Source organism: Pongo abelii, chromosome 8, assembly GCF_028885655.2.
Source record: "Pongo abelii isolate AG06213 chromosome 8, NHGRI_mPonAbe1-v2.0_pri, whole genome shotgun sequence".
Lineage (NCBI taxonomy): Eukaryota > Metazoa > Chordata > Mammalia > Primates > Hominidae > Pongo > Pongo abelii.
In genome coordinates, this window is record NC_071993.2 from 35,416,559 (window position 1) to 35,433,587 (window position 17,029).

At 44.7% G+C, this 17,029-nt stretch overlaps 1 protein-coding gene across 33 annotated transcripts in view; it reads right to left on the reverse strand.

The window, feature by feature from the left end:
- Positions 1 to 17,029, reverse strand: part of PARD3 (par-3 family cell polarity regulator) — a 713,016-nt gene that overhangs the window by 684,363 nt on the left and 11,624 nt on the right. The window contains exon 1 of one of the 33 annotated variants that reach the window (XM_063727282.1): positions 13,331 to 14,229. The exons of the other annotated variants lie outside the window; for them this stretch is intronic. The gene's annotated coding sequence lies outside the window, so the exon portion shown is untranslated. Of the gene's footprint in view, positions 1 to 13,330; positions 14,230 to 17,029 lie in introns of those variants that run through there. 33 annotated transcript variants of the gene reach the window in all.

Consider the following 17,029-nt stretch of genomic DNA (forward strand, 5'->3'; position numbering starts at 1 on the left):
AGCTGATGAGTCCACTCAATGCCCCATCCCAATGTCAGAGTTTCCACTACATGTTATTTATTCTCACAATGACTCTTCCTATCAAGTATTTTGTATTTTGGCCAAAGCTTTGACCCATAACTATTGACTAAAAGTGGTCAACAGATGATGAAGGAATAGCCCAAAGAAACAAAGAAATATATCCCACTAGATGTTAAAATACACGTTTTACAGCCTCTACGCCCCATAAGAGAAATAACAAGGAGGCTCTTAGGGATGGCAGAATTCCGCTGACATTTTGAACAGCCTTATAAACAACAGTGCCACCTGGGAGGACCGATCAGCAATTTTATGAATGGCAAATGCAAGTAACCACAGACCCAGGCATCTTATTACATCTGGGGATTAGAAAGAAATGGAATGTGCCTGCCAGCGTATGACAGGGACAGATCTCCATGAGATCCACATACTGATCCAATTAATGTTTCTATTTAAGTACTCTGTAAAGAGCCACTTAAAATTTATCCACTCCTGACACTTACTGCTTACTAGGGGCCTTTTAAAAACTGAAAAAGGAGTTTTAGGATCCTACATATATTTCTTTTCTAATATACATATATAGATTTGGTTTTCGGAAGGCCAAAAATGGCATGCAGAGTTCAAAGAGATCATTATTTTAGGTAGATCAAACAAAAAAAACTGGTAGATAGACAGTTGCAATGCTCTAAACACATTATCTAAAACGACTAGTCTAAAAATTAGCACCACATCCAGCTCAAAAGTCAAGTAACCAGAAAACTGCTAGATCTTTTACATCTTTTATCAATCCTTGGAGACTTAGCAAAAATCCCTATGAATCTACTATACACCAAGAATTTAAAGATGGGCCAGGCGCAGTGGCTCATGCCTGTAATCCCAGCACTTTGGGAGGCCAAGGCAGGCGGATCACGAGGTCAGGAGTTGGAGACCAGCTGACCAACGTGGTAAAACCCCAACTCTACTAAAAATATGGAAATTAGCTGGGTGTGGTGGCGGGCACCTGTAATCCCAGCTACTCAGGAGGCTGAGGCAGGAGAATCACTTGAACCCAGGAGGCGGAGGTTGCAGTGAGCCGAGATCACGCCACTGCACTCCAGCCTGGGCAACAGAGTGAGACTCCATCTCAAAAATAATAATAATAATTCCAAAATGGCAGAGTCTTAAGGAAAGACAAAGTACTAATCAGATAACCAGATGAAGTTACCCACGTCTGTAAGAAGGTGAGTAGCCAAGCAAGACTTGTCAAGGAAAATGCTAAGGGCAGATGCTCTTTACAGCTGGTCTCAGTAAGGCTGGAGAGCATTTGAGCAGCAGCACAGACAATGCTGCAGAGAGGTACTCAGCATTTTTATATCTCGTTAAAGATGGAAGCAATCCCTGAAGACTGAAAAAGCAAATTACATGTGTATGTCTTGAAGGGGAGAAAAGATAACCATCATAGTCATAATCCAGTCAGGCTAGCAGAAAAGATATGAAAAATGTACACACCAAAGGCACACAGCAAATGGGCAACCAACGTCTTTTTTTTTTTTTTTTTTTTTTTAACTTTTGAGACAGGGTGTCACTCTGTTGCCCAGGCTGGTGTACAGTGGCGCAACCAGAGCTCTCTGCAGCCTCGAACTCCTAGGCTCAAGCAATTCTCCCACCTCAGCCTCCTGAGTAGCTAGGACTGAAGGCACACAACCACCATGCCCAGCTAAATTTTTTTTTTTTTTTTTTTTGTAGAGACAGGGTCTTTGTTATGCCATCCAGGTGGCTAGCAAATTCCTGGCTTCAAGCAATCCTCCTGCCTTGGCCTCCCAAAGTGTTGAGACTACAGGCATAAGTAACCTCGCCCCAGCCCCAGCATGCATTTATAAAGCACAAATGGGACAGGCTCATGCAAGGGTCTTACAAGACCACGTGGACAGACAGGAAGTTATCTAGACATCAGGAAACTTTCGAATTTCACTCCATGTAACATTCTCAGGAAAGAAAAAAAAATTAATATTACACATTGCTTTCCAGACTATTTTCTACAGAACCCCAGTTCAAAGAAGCACTTTGTGTGTCACCCAGAAAGCGTAGGACCAGTTGATGTCATCTCCCAACTCAGCACTCTGCTCCATTAACTCGGAAGACTCTAAACACCAGATATAAGATCAGCCACCACCACCACCACATCTACCACACAGCCACTGCCTACCTGGGGCCAAGCTCTAGGTCCAGTTCTTTTTTTTTTTTTTTTTTTTTTGAGACAGAGTCTCGCTCTGTCACCCAAGCCGGAGTGCAGTGGCACGACCGCGGCTCACCGCAAACTCCGCCTCCTGGGTTCAAGTGATTATCCTGCCTTGGTCTCCCGAGTAGCTGGGACTACAGGCATGCACCACCATGCCCAGCTAATTTTTGTATTTTCAGTAGAGACGAGGTTTCACCATGTTGGCCAGGATGGTCTTGATCTCTTGTAGGTCTGGTTCTTTACATATGTATCTCTCATACAATCTTCAAGGAGAAGAGGGTATTACAGCTCCACTAACATATGATCAAAATGAGACTGGAGACTGCAGTCCTGGGCCCAGCCACTCAACAACAGCTGCAAAAACAGTGGCAGCACCGTCACCTACTGACCCAGGAGGTCCCCCTCCTTGGCAGAGGCAGAGAGCACTCTCCCATGCAGGCCAGGTGTACACTGGCACACCCCATCTGCAAAGCAAACTGGCCAAGTGCAGAAACTGAGGGCCTTGAAATGTTCATAATTTCCTATCCAATAATTATACTTCAGAAAACTTAATTTAAGTCAATAATATACACTAAGATTATTACAATATTTTAAATGGTGAAAAATGAGAAAATTAATTAACTCCCAACAATACTTAACTAGGTTAATACTTATATATCCACATAATGAAGTGCTATACGACCTTTAAAAAGCATTATGGGCTGGGCACAGTGGCTCATGCCTATAATCCCAGCACTACTGGAGGCCAAGGCAGGAAAATGGCTGGAGCCCAGGAGGCCAAGGCCACAGTGAGCCATGAAGAACTGTGCCGCAGCACTCCAGCCTGGGCGACAGAGACTTTGTTTCAAAAAGGAAAAAAATTACCAAAATTTTTGCGAGACATGGGAAGACACTGATAAATTAAGTAAAGTAAGTACGAACAACTGTGTATGCATTATGATTTCAATTATCAATATTTTTAAAAGCATTTGGTCAGGTGCCATGACTCACACCTGTAATCGAAACACTTTGGCTGGCCAAGACAGAAGGATCGTCTGAGGCCAGGAGTTCAAGATCAGCCTGGGCAGCATGGTGAGACCCTGTCTTTACAAAAAAAATACAAAAAATTAGCCAGGCATGATGGCATGTGGCTGTAGTTCCAGCTACTCAGTAGGCTGAGGCAAGAGGATCACTGGAGCCCAGGAGGTCAAGTCCACCATGAGCTGTGATCGCACCACTGCACTCTAACCTGGGCAACAGAGCAAGATCCTGTTACCCCTCCCCCCAAAAAAATAAGCATTTATATTTATATATGCACAAACAAACAGAAAGAATGCAAAGAAATGAAAGAAATGCTCTTTTGTAGATTATTCTGGGTGGCGAGAATATGGGTGTTTACTATCTTCTTTAAAATCATCTGTGCTGGCCACATTTCCTACAATAAGTATGAATTTATTTTATTATAAACAATTAAAGCTTAACATTTTTCAAGAAAACATCCAGTATGCTTGCTCAAACCAGTGTCTCCATGGCAGAATCCTGAGCTCTGGGATGCTGAACCAGAAACTATACAGACAATTCAGTGGCAGGAGCAGACTGTTTGAATCATCGGAAAGCTTTGAGTTGGGATAAAACTTGTCATATTCTGGGTTAATTATTGATGAATCTGGAAATTGCCTCATTTATTAAAGACTTATGTGCTTTCGAAGGTGGAGCAAGCAATTTCTAGACTGTAATGGGATTACTTATGGTGTTCTCAAAGGACAAAATCCAATAAAATAAATTGTAGAGTGTATTTGTTTAAATAAAACACGCTCACACATTGTCTTCTACTTCCTCTGCTGGCACTAATTTACCAATCAGTCTGAACCCCAGGGAGGCATGAACAGTAATGACGCTGATGCAGAAACAAGAGGAAGAAATATGCTAAAATTATTTCACTGGGAACAGCACTGAGCAGCCACAGCAGAGTAACTGAAAGTGACAGAGAATGGAAACTTAGCAACTCTGCTCTCCCCCCTGATAAGGCTAGCAAGCCGGGACTGAAATCCTCCTATCCTTAGGATGCTTCTGTTAGGGCCAGAACTGCTGAAAAACCAGCATCCATGCAATGCAGAGGCTTCAAGCAAATGAGAAGCTGAAGTACCAGGAAAGAGGAAAAAAAGAATGAGTATTCCCTTTAAAATGAAGCAAAAAATAAGTAAGTTATGGCTGAGTTGATAAAAAATTTTAAAAGATGAAAAGTTTTATTGTAAGATTTGTGTAAATATTCCAGCAAATGTATCCTAATGTAAGTAGGGTTTTTTCCTTAAGATTTACTAAGTCATACAAAAACTGACTGCATTTCTTTAATCTGTGAAGTTACATAAAAAAATCATTTAGCGCTTGAAAGAAACCAAAAAAATGGCCTGTGACCCAAAAATAAATTCCAAGCCTTTCCTGGAAATTCCAACAGTCAGTTATGGCCATCCCTTCCATCCCAGCCTGCTACACGCATGCACAGGGATGCACACGCATGGCACACACATGGGCGCACAAACACAGACACACACACTTACTGATCATTTCAGAGTATCAAAAAATACAAAATAACTCACTTGGAAAAAAAGACAAGCGCAGCCCAACTGTATTCTCAACTGCTTACTTCTCTATTCAGTTAGATAATAGGAAATATGACTGTTTTCAGTAAGAGCATTCAGAACCTGGCTAGACATAAACTATCACTGTGTAACATTCTACACTGCCCTGAGTGAGAAGCACTGACGCTTGTACCCGTCACCAACGAGCAGCAGCTACAAAGGAAGCCAACAGCCAACGCAGGCAACCCTGACAGTCCCAGGCAGAAGCCGCTGGCCTGAGTCTCATCACCTGCGTCCCTCTCGATGCTCCACCACGCTGCTGGCAGCCGCAAAACCAAGGCTCCAAAGCTCCCCAGCATCCCACTGTGGGCAGCGTCATCACCAAGCCCGGGACCAGGCCGGGGCCTCCTCCCCAGGAAACCGGCTCGAAGCCAACACCGAGCCCTGGATAGAGGACAAGCTCCTGAGCTCCTCCAAAGGATGGCTTCAGCCCTCATGTGAAGAGACAAGACGCGGGGACACGTGGCAAAGAAGGACAGTGAAAGAGCCGGGTCCCCACAGCCTCAACCCATTAGAGCCAGGCGTGGTGGTAAGTGCCTGGAGTCCCAGTGCCTTGGGAGGCCAAGCCGTGACGATCGCCTGAGGCCAGGGGTTCAAAGCCCCATCTCTACAAAAAAAAAAAAATTGTTTAAATTAGTCACTGTAGTCCTAGCACTTCAAGTGGCAGAAGTGGGAGGACCACTGGAGCCCAGGAGGTCGAGGCTACAGTGAGCTGTGATTGTACCACCACACCCTAGCTAGGGAGACACAGCCAGACCCTGCCTCGTTTAAAAAAAAAAAAAAAAATCAGGACACTGCCTGAGACCCTTCCCAGGGAGCCAAAATTATGGCTGTCACCTCCTCTGACCCAAGGACCTACAAACTGAATGTTTTGTTACACACGGACTTCCCTCTCTGCTTCCTGCTTTTTCAACTCCACTCCAACCTCTCCTGAGCCTCCCTCGGCCACCTCCCAGGATGCATCACGTGCTCGCCTCCTGACATGCGCCCACGTGCTCGCTCGCTCAGATATGTGCCCTGTTCCCGCCTCACGATGTGCGCCCACGGGTGCTTGCCCCGGACCTGTGCACCCCTAGCTCACCCCAGACGTGCACCCACGTGCTCTTTGCGGAGCTCTCTGGCTCCACCCAACGCTGCGTGGGAGACCTGTGGAGACAGAATGGAGTCTACAGGCTCTTCCCCGTAGAAAGAAAAGTACAAGGTCTGGCTGTGTTGCCCAGGCAGGTCTCACACTCCTGGCCTCAAGCGACGCGCCTGCCTCAGCCTCCCAAGGCACTGGGACTGCAGGCACAGCCACCGCGCCCAGCACCAGCTCTGTTTTTCTTTACTATAGCAGCACCCATTCTCCCATTATCAACAAGTCACAAACTCTACTTAGCAGAGTACAGCAAATGCTAAAATACACCTCAATATTCACTTATGTTTAATTATAAAAGATTAAAAACACTCAGAGTCACAAAGCCAGGAGTATTTCTTAATAACAGCATTAGTCGTGACTGCCCTGCAGTTCTCAAGTACACTGTTTTCCCACAAGGATGCATGTCCCCCTGTTCTGTCTACCTAAGAACAAGTCGCCATCCCCTGGAGCTGCACCTGCACCCAGGAGGTCTACAGTGACCTGTGCAGCAGCAAATTTGGCAGCAGGAAGCAGAGGATTCCAGGCACTGCTCATGCCTACAGGCTGCTGGGTGAACACCCTCCCCAAAGAAGGAGACTGCAGAAATCCTCCTTGATGGTATCAGCTCAGTCTCTCTTAAATGTTCATCCACTTTTAATTATTTACAACTAATAAAACATGTAATAACGAGGTCAAAATTATCGGAGTAACTTCCTTTCAAAAAGCACATGTTTGTACAGTGATTCTTTATATACCTTGAACTCGACATAATTTACTTTTGCATCTCCCTGGGTTGTGGGTGGAGAATCCGCAAAGGCACCATCTGGGCAATGCCTGGGGCTCCAGCAGTGGCACTCGGTGTGGCACTGAGAAGCCCAGGGTGGTGCAGACAGCCTTGAGCCCACCTGGGGAGCTGGGGGGCCGTCCCAGAGGCCACAAAGAGCTTTCTGAACAAAAAGCACAGCTCTGGCAGCAGTGCAGATGAAAAAATGGGGGGAGCCAAGAGGAGAGGGAAAAGGAGGGGTAGAGTATCCCAGGCCAGGGACAACTCAGGAACGCAAGGGAGCTGGAGGGCAGTAGGACTCCAGGGCAGCAGTGAGAGTCAGTTCTGCCACGATCAGGGAGAGGGAAGGAAGGGGTCGTGGAGGTAAAGGGAAGAGGGCAGGCTGGGGTCAGTTTTCAGGCTGATAAATTTGAATTCTACTTGGAAAACCACACAGAACCCATGGAGTTCTCTGTACTAGTCAGGGATATAAAAGCCATCCTTAGAAAGTTTACTCTGGGGAGGCTAGGCACGGTGCCTCACGCCTGTAATCCCAGCACTTTAGGAGGCCAAGGCAGCCAGATCACCTGAGGTCAGGAGTTTGAGACCAGCCTGACCAACATGGAGAAACCCCATCTCTACTAAAAATGCAAAATTAGCTGGGCGTGGTGGCACACGCCTATAATCCCTGCTACTTGGGAGGCTGAGGCAGGAGAATCACTTGAAACTGGGAGGCGGAGGTTGCAGTGAGCCAAGATTGCACCATTGCCTGGGCAACAAGAGTGAAACTCCGTCTCAAAAAAAAAAAAAAAATTTACTCTGGGGAAACGTGAAGGGTGGATCACTTCACATAAGACTGCAATATTCATGAACCAGGAGATAATCCGTAACAAATGGTGCCTGAAAAACTGTTTATTCCCAAAGCCTGATACCATCAATTAGAGGTAAAGTATCTCATTTTAAGAAAAATGGAATGAATTTAAGTAATACCACATTTACAGTGGACTTGCATCTTACTCAAAGGATAAGCTCTAAACAGCAAAGGTAAGCAAACTCAACATATGGTTGAATTATACTTGAAAACTCCATTCAATCTCCCGTAAGTATAAAGAGATGCTCCCACAATCGGTGGGGGGTCGGGGGTGGGGGGACTCATGAACAGATACCACACAGGGGACAAGGGTTTCCACTTGCAATGTCACCCTCAGTCCTGGCCACATACTCAGTACAGGGATGGTCACATAACCACCTATACCCTTTCCACTGTATGTTTCTGCCTCTGCTGAGGATGTAGACTTTTTAATCTATTACAGACATCCCTGCAATGTCATACCCCTAAAACTTCTCCCCCAAAAAATTTCACTTCAGAAAAATAACTGACTCTTCTTCAAATATGACATTTCTTTGATAAACAGTATATTATTACCAGGCACACAAAAGTTAATTTCTATCATTTTCCAAAATCTTATCTAAGAAAGGCAGATTCACAGAAGTTCTATCAGTAAACAGATCACTACAAGAACTGCCTTCTGAACGCTGTTCATTAGTAGAATGATGAAATTACTGCATTCCCACCTCTGTGTATGAACTTGGGGGTACTACAGCTTATGGATTTCACAGTATATTCCCATAAAGAAATGAGTGGAACCACTACTTTGAACCTCTTAGAAGATGCCACATAAACCTAAGATGTTATTATCATTATCTCTTTCTACCACATAGCCTGGGAAAGCTGTTAGATCTTTGGGCTCATGAAATATGAACACAAACGACTTCTTAAGTTTGTCAGCTTCAAAAGTTCAGGACATACATTTTATTGCCCTTGCCCAGATCAAGACAAAGATGACTTTGAAACATGACACATAACAATAAAAAAAGTTTGATGTTATATGTGATACACACGCATATGCACACACACATATCTATGGCAGAATAAAGATGACCACAAGGCCTTGAACACTCCTCACACTGACAAGTGGAGTCTGCGTGCCCGGCCCTGAACCTAGGCAGGCTTACTGACTAATTTGGCAAATAGAATACAGGGACAATAAAGCTGTGCTGTCTTCCAGGTCTAAAACTTGAGAGAGTGACAGCTGCTTCTTCCTGACTCTTGGGATACTGTCCAGGAGCCCTGAGCCACAGTACAAGAAGTCCAACCATCCGGAGGCCTCTATGCTGGAGACATCACATGCAGGTGCTCCAGTCAACAAGTCCCAGCTGAGGGTTGCTTGCACTGAAGGACACTGGCTGTGGGATTGATTGTGGCTTTGGCAAGATTAAAATCATGGCAGGTCCGGAGGGTGATGCCCAATTCCAGTTCCCTGGTAGTAAAACGTATTTCAGAGCGGGCATGGTAGTTCATGCCTATAATCCCAGCACTTTTGAAAGGCCAAGGGAAGAGCCTCACTTAAGCCCAGGAATTTGTGACCAGCCTGGGCAACATAGTATGACCCTGTCTCTACATAAATTCAAAAATTAGCCAGGCATGGTGGCACGCATCTGTAGTCCCTGCTACTCAGGAGGCTGAGAGGTGGGAGAATCACTTGAGCCCAGCATTTTGAGGCTGTAGTGAGCTGACTGCACCACTGTATTCCAGTCTGGGCAACAGAGCAAGACCCTGTCTCAAAAAAAACCAGGCATGGTGGCTCACGCCAGTAATCCCAGCACTTTGGGAGGCCGAGGTGGGCAGATCACCTGAGGTAAGGAGTTCAAGACCAGCCTGACCAACATGGAGAAACTCCCATCTCTACTAAAAATACAAAATCAGCCAGGCGTGGTGGCGCATGCCTGTAATCCCAGCTACTCGGGACGCTGAGGCAGGAGAATCACTTGAACCCAGGAGGTGGAGGTTGTAGTGAGCTGAGATCGTGCCATTGCACTCCAGCCTGGGCAACAAGAGTGAAACTCCATCTCAAAAATAAAATAAAATAAATACATAAAAAACAAAAAAGTCAACTCTTATACGCACACAGGTGGGATGAATTGACATATAGAGACATTGCTTTCATGATCTTACACTTCAAGTTAAGATCTTTAAAAACTCCAGCTGTGAAAGCAGTATACATGGGTTCTAAACTGTGCCTCATCTGTTAAATTCCCATGCTAATCCAAGTTCCATGGAAAAGCTAATGTCAACTCATCATGTGATCATTCAATTTGTACAATAAACTATGAACCTGGAAAAAAAAAAAAAAAAAAGTCCCAGCTGAGCCCAACATTCTAGTTAGTTACCCCCACCAAACACCAGATATATGAATGGAGCCATCTAGGACTTTCCAGGCCAGGTCATCATCTGCCAGGTAAATACATGCAAGTAACCCCAAGTGGCACGGAAGAATAACCCAGCTGAGCCCTGCCCAAATTCCTGGCCCACAAAATCATGAGATATAATTAAATCGTTGTTTATTTAAGCCATTAAGTTTTGGGTTGGTTATGCAACAACACCTAAATATAAACTAGGGTTCAAAAAACATTTTTACTATCAACTTCGGGTTAAGTGCTATTTGAAACTGCTGAATACTATTTTTAAAATTCTTACATGGACATTACTATCAGACACATTATGTCTTTAGAGTAATTTCTATCAGGTCTATAAAATTCAGTACTAGTCAGTTCCCATAGTTGCAGTAGATTTGAAGAAAATATTTTAAAATAGTATTTCAAAGAACTGCACTTTGCAGCCCTGAAAGTACCCTTGAAGAAATTATTTCCTGGCCAGATGTAGTGGTCACACTTGTAATCCCAGCACTTTGGGAGGCCAAGGCGAGTGGATCACCTGAGGTTAGGAGTTCAAGGCCAGCCTGGCCAAAATGGCAAAACCCCGTCTCCACTAAAAATACAAAAAATTAGCCAGGCATGGTGGTGCATGCCTGTAATCCCAGCTACTCGGGAGGCTGATGCAGGACAATCACTTGAACCCGGGAGATGGAGGTTGCCATGAACTGAGATCGTGCCACTGCACTCCAGCCTGGATGGCAGGGCGAGATTCCATCTCAAAAAAAAAAAAATAAAATAAATGAAATAAAATCAATACATGGACATACAAATTGTCAGACCCATGGTTAGGTTCATGAGGCAGAACAACCAGGAGCTTATATTTGCCAACAACAGCCAGGCCCACTGACAATCTGGTGTCATGAAGGGACTTGTTCAGTGGAACTGTTCCAAGGAGCTAAGTAAGTGGTTGACAAGGTCTTGCTCTGTCACCCAGGCTGGAGTGCAGGGGCACAACCATAACTGACTGCATCCTTGAACTCTTGGGCTCAAGCGATTCTCCCATCTCAGCCTCCCGAGTAGCTGAGACTACAGGTGCATGCCATCCCACCTGGCTAATTTATGTTTATTCTTTGTAGAAACAGGGTCTCACTGTGTTGCCCAGGCTGGTCTCAACTCCTGGCCTCAAGCAATCCTCCCACTTCAGTCTCCCAACATGCTGGGATTACAGGCGTGAGCCACCGCACCTGGCCAAAGTAAAGTCTAAACATGTAGAAAAGGAATCCCTTACCTACTTTGTGAAAGTGTGCCAACAGTCTTCTCTAATACTACTGCTCCATCCAACAAAAATGGATGTGTATCCACAAACAAGCTTGAAAAGCAACTCTTGCAAGAGAAGTATTCTGTCCGCTACTCAGAAGCCCTCATCTCTGCTTTACCCAAAACCAAATACCGTAGTTGACTGGTTTCTATATATACAAACACCCAGAGGACATAACCTGGCTCAAAGGATAACTCATATATTTTACTCAAACTGGCCTTTCCTTCCCCCATCTCATTACAACTCTACCGTGCTGTCTCTCACTGCCCTTCCTTAACCAATTTCTGTTTAGTAGAAGTGACTATTAGACTAGACATCATTTAGAGTCAACAGCTAAAACCTAAGGACGACCTTGCACATGTGTTGTCTCTGTTTCTACAAATAAAACTCAACAAAATTAACAGGCAGGAGAATAGAATGACTTCCAAAGTCAAAAATGAAAATATATCCAGCCTGGGCAACAGCACAAGACTCGGTCTCAAAAAAGAAAACACACAAAGACACAAAGAAAATATACAAACTGGGTATGGTAGCTCACCACTGTAACCCCAGTGTTATGGGAGGCTGAGGCAAGAGGATCACTTGAGACCAAAAGTTCAAGATCAGCCTGGGCAACTTAGCAAGAACCCATCTCTACAAAAAGAAAAAAAAAAAATGCTTAATGAGCTGGGCATAGTAGCATGTACCTGTAGTCCTAGCTACTCAGGAGGCTGAGGCAAGAAGAACACTTAAGCCCAGCAGTTTGAGGCTGCAGTGAGCCACTGATGGCACCACTGTACTCCAACCTGGGGAACACAGCAAGTGCAAAACCCTGTCCCATGAAGAAGGAGAAGGAGAAGAAGAAATGAGAAGAAAGGAGGAGGAGGAGAAGAAGAAAAAAAAAAACATGCCAGGCGCAGTGGCTCACAACTGTAATTCCAGCACTTTGGGAAGCTGAGGCAGGTGGATCACCTGAGGTCAGGAGTTTGAGACCACCCTGACCAACATGGTGAAACCCCATCTCTACCAAAAATACAAAAATTAGCCAGACGTTGTGGTGGGTGCCTGTAATCCCAGCTGCTCGGGAAGCTGAGGCAGGAGAATCACTAGAACCTGGGAGGCGAAGGTTGCAGTGAGCCGAGATGGCGCCACTGCACTCCAGACTAGGGAACAGAGTGAGACTCCATCTCAAAAAAAAAAAAAACCCACACATACAGGCTGATCCACTGTCACACAAGTGACCAGCCCTTGGGCATGCTGGCTGATCCTCTCAACTTGTGTTTTGGAAATTTCCATGCACAGTCCAAAGGCGAGCAGGGTTGCAAATCACATAATGCAACAACTCCAAAAGGTCTGGAGGTTGGCCTGGGCCAGGACTCCTCCACCCTGGCTGCACAGACAACCACCTGAATAGCTTCCTGAAGAGCTTTACAGAAACACCAATCTCCAACCCTGAACCAGAGACCTCACTCCCTTGGTTTATATGGAACTTAGGTATCAACATTCTAAAACCTTTGCTGCCAAGGTTAAGAGCAGTTGCTCTAGCACCAACTGGGGATGTCACTCAGGCTGAAGTGCAGTGGCGTGATCTCGGCTCACTGCAACCTCCACCTCTCGAGATCAAGCGATTCTCCTGCCTTAGCCTCCCGAGTAGCTGGGACTACAGGCGCCTGCCACCACACCAGGCTAATTTTTGTATTTTTAGTAGAGATGGGGTTTCACCATGTTGGCCAGGCTAGTCTCAAACTCCTGACCTCAGGTGATCCACCCGCCTCGGCCTCCCAAAGTGCTGGGATTACAAGCGGGAGCCACCATGCCCAGCCTCAATACAGATTCCTATACGGAGGTGTCTAGAATGGGCCCCGAGATTGACATTTCCAGCAAGTTCCCAAGAGATGCCAGTGCTGCTGGCCCATAGGCCACACCAGAGAAGCAACGGTCTTTGACAGCTAGCCATGCACCTTTTTTACCCTCACTAGCCTGAAGCTGATCCCAAAGGTGCACTTCTTCCCTGAACCCATAAGCCATTCAAGCAAACCCAAGTCAGGAAAAAACCCTGTTCTTCTCCCACGGGATCACTTACTCTTTCTTATGGAATTGCAGCATCCTAAAATGCACATCAGTTTGTCATGGTATAGCGATTCACTGTGCAGGCTCTGAAGTTAGAGTCTGCCAAAGGCAGCCAAGCCGGCTGGGTACAGTGGCTGACACTTGCAATCCCAGCACTTTGGGGAGCCAAAGTGGGAGGGTCACTTGAGCCCAGGAGTTGAAGATCAGCTTGTGCAGAAAAGTAAAACCTCGTCTCTACAAAAAAAAAAAAAACCAGTTAGCCAAGTGTGGTGGTGCATGCCTGTAGTCCCAGCTACTTGTGAAGCTGAGGCAGGAAGATCACTTGAGCCCAGAAGTTCAAGACCAGCCTGGGCAATACAGTGAGACTCCATCTCTACAAACATAAAAATAAATTAACTAGGCATAGGTGGTACACACCCGTAGTCCCAGCTACTCGGGAGGCTGAGGCAGGAAGAATCCTTGAGCCCAGGAGGTTGAGGCTGCAGTGAGCCATGATCATGCCACTGCACTCCAGTCTGGGTGATAGAGCAAGACCCTCAGTTGTGCAACCTCCTAAAAAAAAAAAAAAAAAGTTTCTTATCCTCTCTAGCCCCAGCTTCCTCATCTGTAAACTCTGGATGACACCAATATCACAACTCCATGAGATTAACATATACACATAAAGCACTGAGCCCGGCACATAGGGCCTGATATAACATGTGCCGTGAGTGCTTACCATTACTCTTGATAATAATGGTAATACTGGCCAGGCACGGTGGCTCACGCCTATAAATCCCAGCACTTTGGGAGGTCGAGGCAGGTGAATCACCTGAGGTCAGGAGTTCAAGACCAGCCTGGCAAACAAGGTGAAACCCCATCTCTACTAAAAATACAAAAAATTAGCCAGGCGTGGTAGTGGGTACCTGTAATCCCAGCTACTCGGGAGGCTGAGGCAGGAGAATTGCTTGAACCCAGGAGGCGGAGCTTGCAGTGAGCCGCGATCATGCCACTGCACTCCAGCCTGGGCGACAGAGCGAGACTCCATCTCGAAAAAACAAAAAATATAAAATAATAATGGTAATACTACCATTTTCTGACACCACTGTCTCCTGGATCTCCTCCTTGCTGCCTGAAACTCCTTCACAGTAAGCTAGGAATGAAAAAAAGTGACAGGTTTCACTGTTGTTCAAACGGTACCTTCCCAACAACCTCTCAAACTAACAGGCAGATAAATAATGCCCCTGATAAAAGCACCTCTTATGCAAGAGCTTTCGATCATGAGTCCTGACCTAAAAAGCTTTCTAACACCAAAAGCAGAGACTGAGCTGAAAATACCACTCCCCGGAATCTATGAAGAAAGCAGCTTCACTTCTCATCGGTAAAGAAACGATGCGGGGCCAAAACTCTTCTGCCTCGGACTAAAATCCCCCCTATTAAAACACACTAAGATCTGTCGAAAATTCTCCCAATTATTTCTCTGCAATTTTGTTACAAAACACTTGAGTATTCTGGAAAGTTTTTGAAAGCACCATTCATTACTTTCATTAGCAAAGCACAAAAACAAAGGGGAAGCGTGAAGGCAAGAGACAGACGCACATAAATACATTCCAATCTCCCGTGCTGCTAGGTCTTTTTCACATCCTGTAGGAAACTAAAACTTGGAATTTCAAACACACTCACATGAAAAAATGTTTACAAATAAATACAGGAAGGGATCAGAATCAAAATAGGAGTGCTGCCACTAGATAAGCTTTATTACTTCAATCACTGCTTAGCGACTTCCCTAAATACATATGGGGAGAGGGAAGAAACATTACTTTAATTAATGAGATGTTTAAGGTCTTCAAAGAGGAAAACAACCCCTTCAATACTGTGGTATGAAAAAGACGGATGAGAGGAAGTAGTCCTCTTGAATACAAAGCTAGGGTGTTGATAACTGCAAGTCTGACTTCATCCCACTGCCTGCCAAGCCCAGAATGTGAATGAGCCTTCAAGACGCCACTCCCTATTCAGTATGATAAATAGGTCAACTCCTGGGTGAAGTCTTCAGGTGATTGGCACTGGGTGCCTTTAGCCGAACTAAAGTATTAAAAGTTGCATCAATCTGTCAACCCTTACAACTACCTACCTAAGCAAAAGATGTTCTGTGTTCCTTTATTGCTGATTTAGCTGCCCGAAATCACCATCTTAAGATGCCCAAAATCACATCTTAAGAAGTGTTATGGGCACATGAATTATAGAGGCCTATATAATAAGGATTAGAGAAGTCACAAAAATGTCAACTTTCCTATTTATTTTATAACACAGATTATCTATTTGAGCTCCAGGGTATTCTCAGAACTATTACTAGTTAATAAACACTAAAGGCCTTTAAAACATCTCTGCATTTTATTAATACAGACAGTATTTACATTTTACACTTTTATCCTTTCCAAGTTTTAAAAGTATTTCTAATGAAAAATGTGTAAGTGATGCCTTTTAATGTACTTTAAATACAGCAAATAAATTTTATGTAATTTCCTTTGAAGCAGCAGTGTTGCAGCTGCAATTATTTAGGAAGTAACAAGTAGAAAGTCCTACACAGCTAAGACAGCTAGACAAACACAATTCTCCTTGACCTGCAAAAGAATCAGCTTAGACTGTTGGGTGATCTTTAGATCTTCATTCTTAGCTAAATGATGCATACATACTAACACCGGAATTTCTAAAGCACTTTTAGAAAAAAAAAAAAAGTAGCCCTTTAAAACAGACAACCTGGAAAAACAACACTTGATATCATAAACAAGAATCAAGCTGATTTTGTGAAATAGCCATTAAAATTTTGCCTAATCTATGTTTGAAACTTGAAGAGAAAGAAAAAGATCTAATACTAACAGAATCTATTACATGAAAGGGGCATTGTCTACAGTGAATCACTTAATCTCCATGACACCCTACAAAGATGACAATCCCAAATTACAGATAGGAGAACAGATTTACAGAGCTTGTATTATGTGTCAAAGCTTTGGTCTGGGGGGCCCAAACCAAAACCTGGAAAAGCTCTTCCATTATGGACATGTTTGGAGCATCCAAATCAATGTCACTGGGATTTTATTTCTTAAATTGCAGAAGGTTTCCTTGGTGACTTTTTTTCAAGGGAGACAGTTTTGCCACACGATTTCCCACATGTAGTGAAGTTCTAATGAGGACCAGATAAAACAATTTAGAAAAGCCTATTCTAGTGAGACTTAATCACTGGCAAACACTCCTGGTAAAAACAAAGGGACAGTACAGCTAACATGTAGTCCACCTGGCCTCCTACAATACCTTTTCACATTCTCTCTTTGAACCCAGACAACAACCCCACAAAGCAGGTGGTATTAAAAGGCAGGACTCCCGACCAGGCACGGTGACTCATGCCTGTAATCCCAGCACTCTGGGAAGCCGAGGCGGGTGGATCACCTGAGGTCAGGAGTTCGAGACCAGCCTGGCCAACAAGGCGAAACCCTGTCTCTACTAAAAATGAAAAAAAAAAAAAAATTAGCGGGGCGTGGTGGTGCATGCCTGTAATCCCAGCTACTTGGGAGGCTGAGGTGAGAGAATCAGTTGAACCCAGGAGACGGAGGTTGCAGTGAGCCGAGATCAAACCACTGCACTCCAGCCTGGGCAACAGAGTGAGACTCCGTCTCAAAAAAAAAAAAAAAATAGAAGGCAGGAATCACGTGCTCACAAAGGTACTTCCCTTAACTCTCCA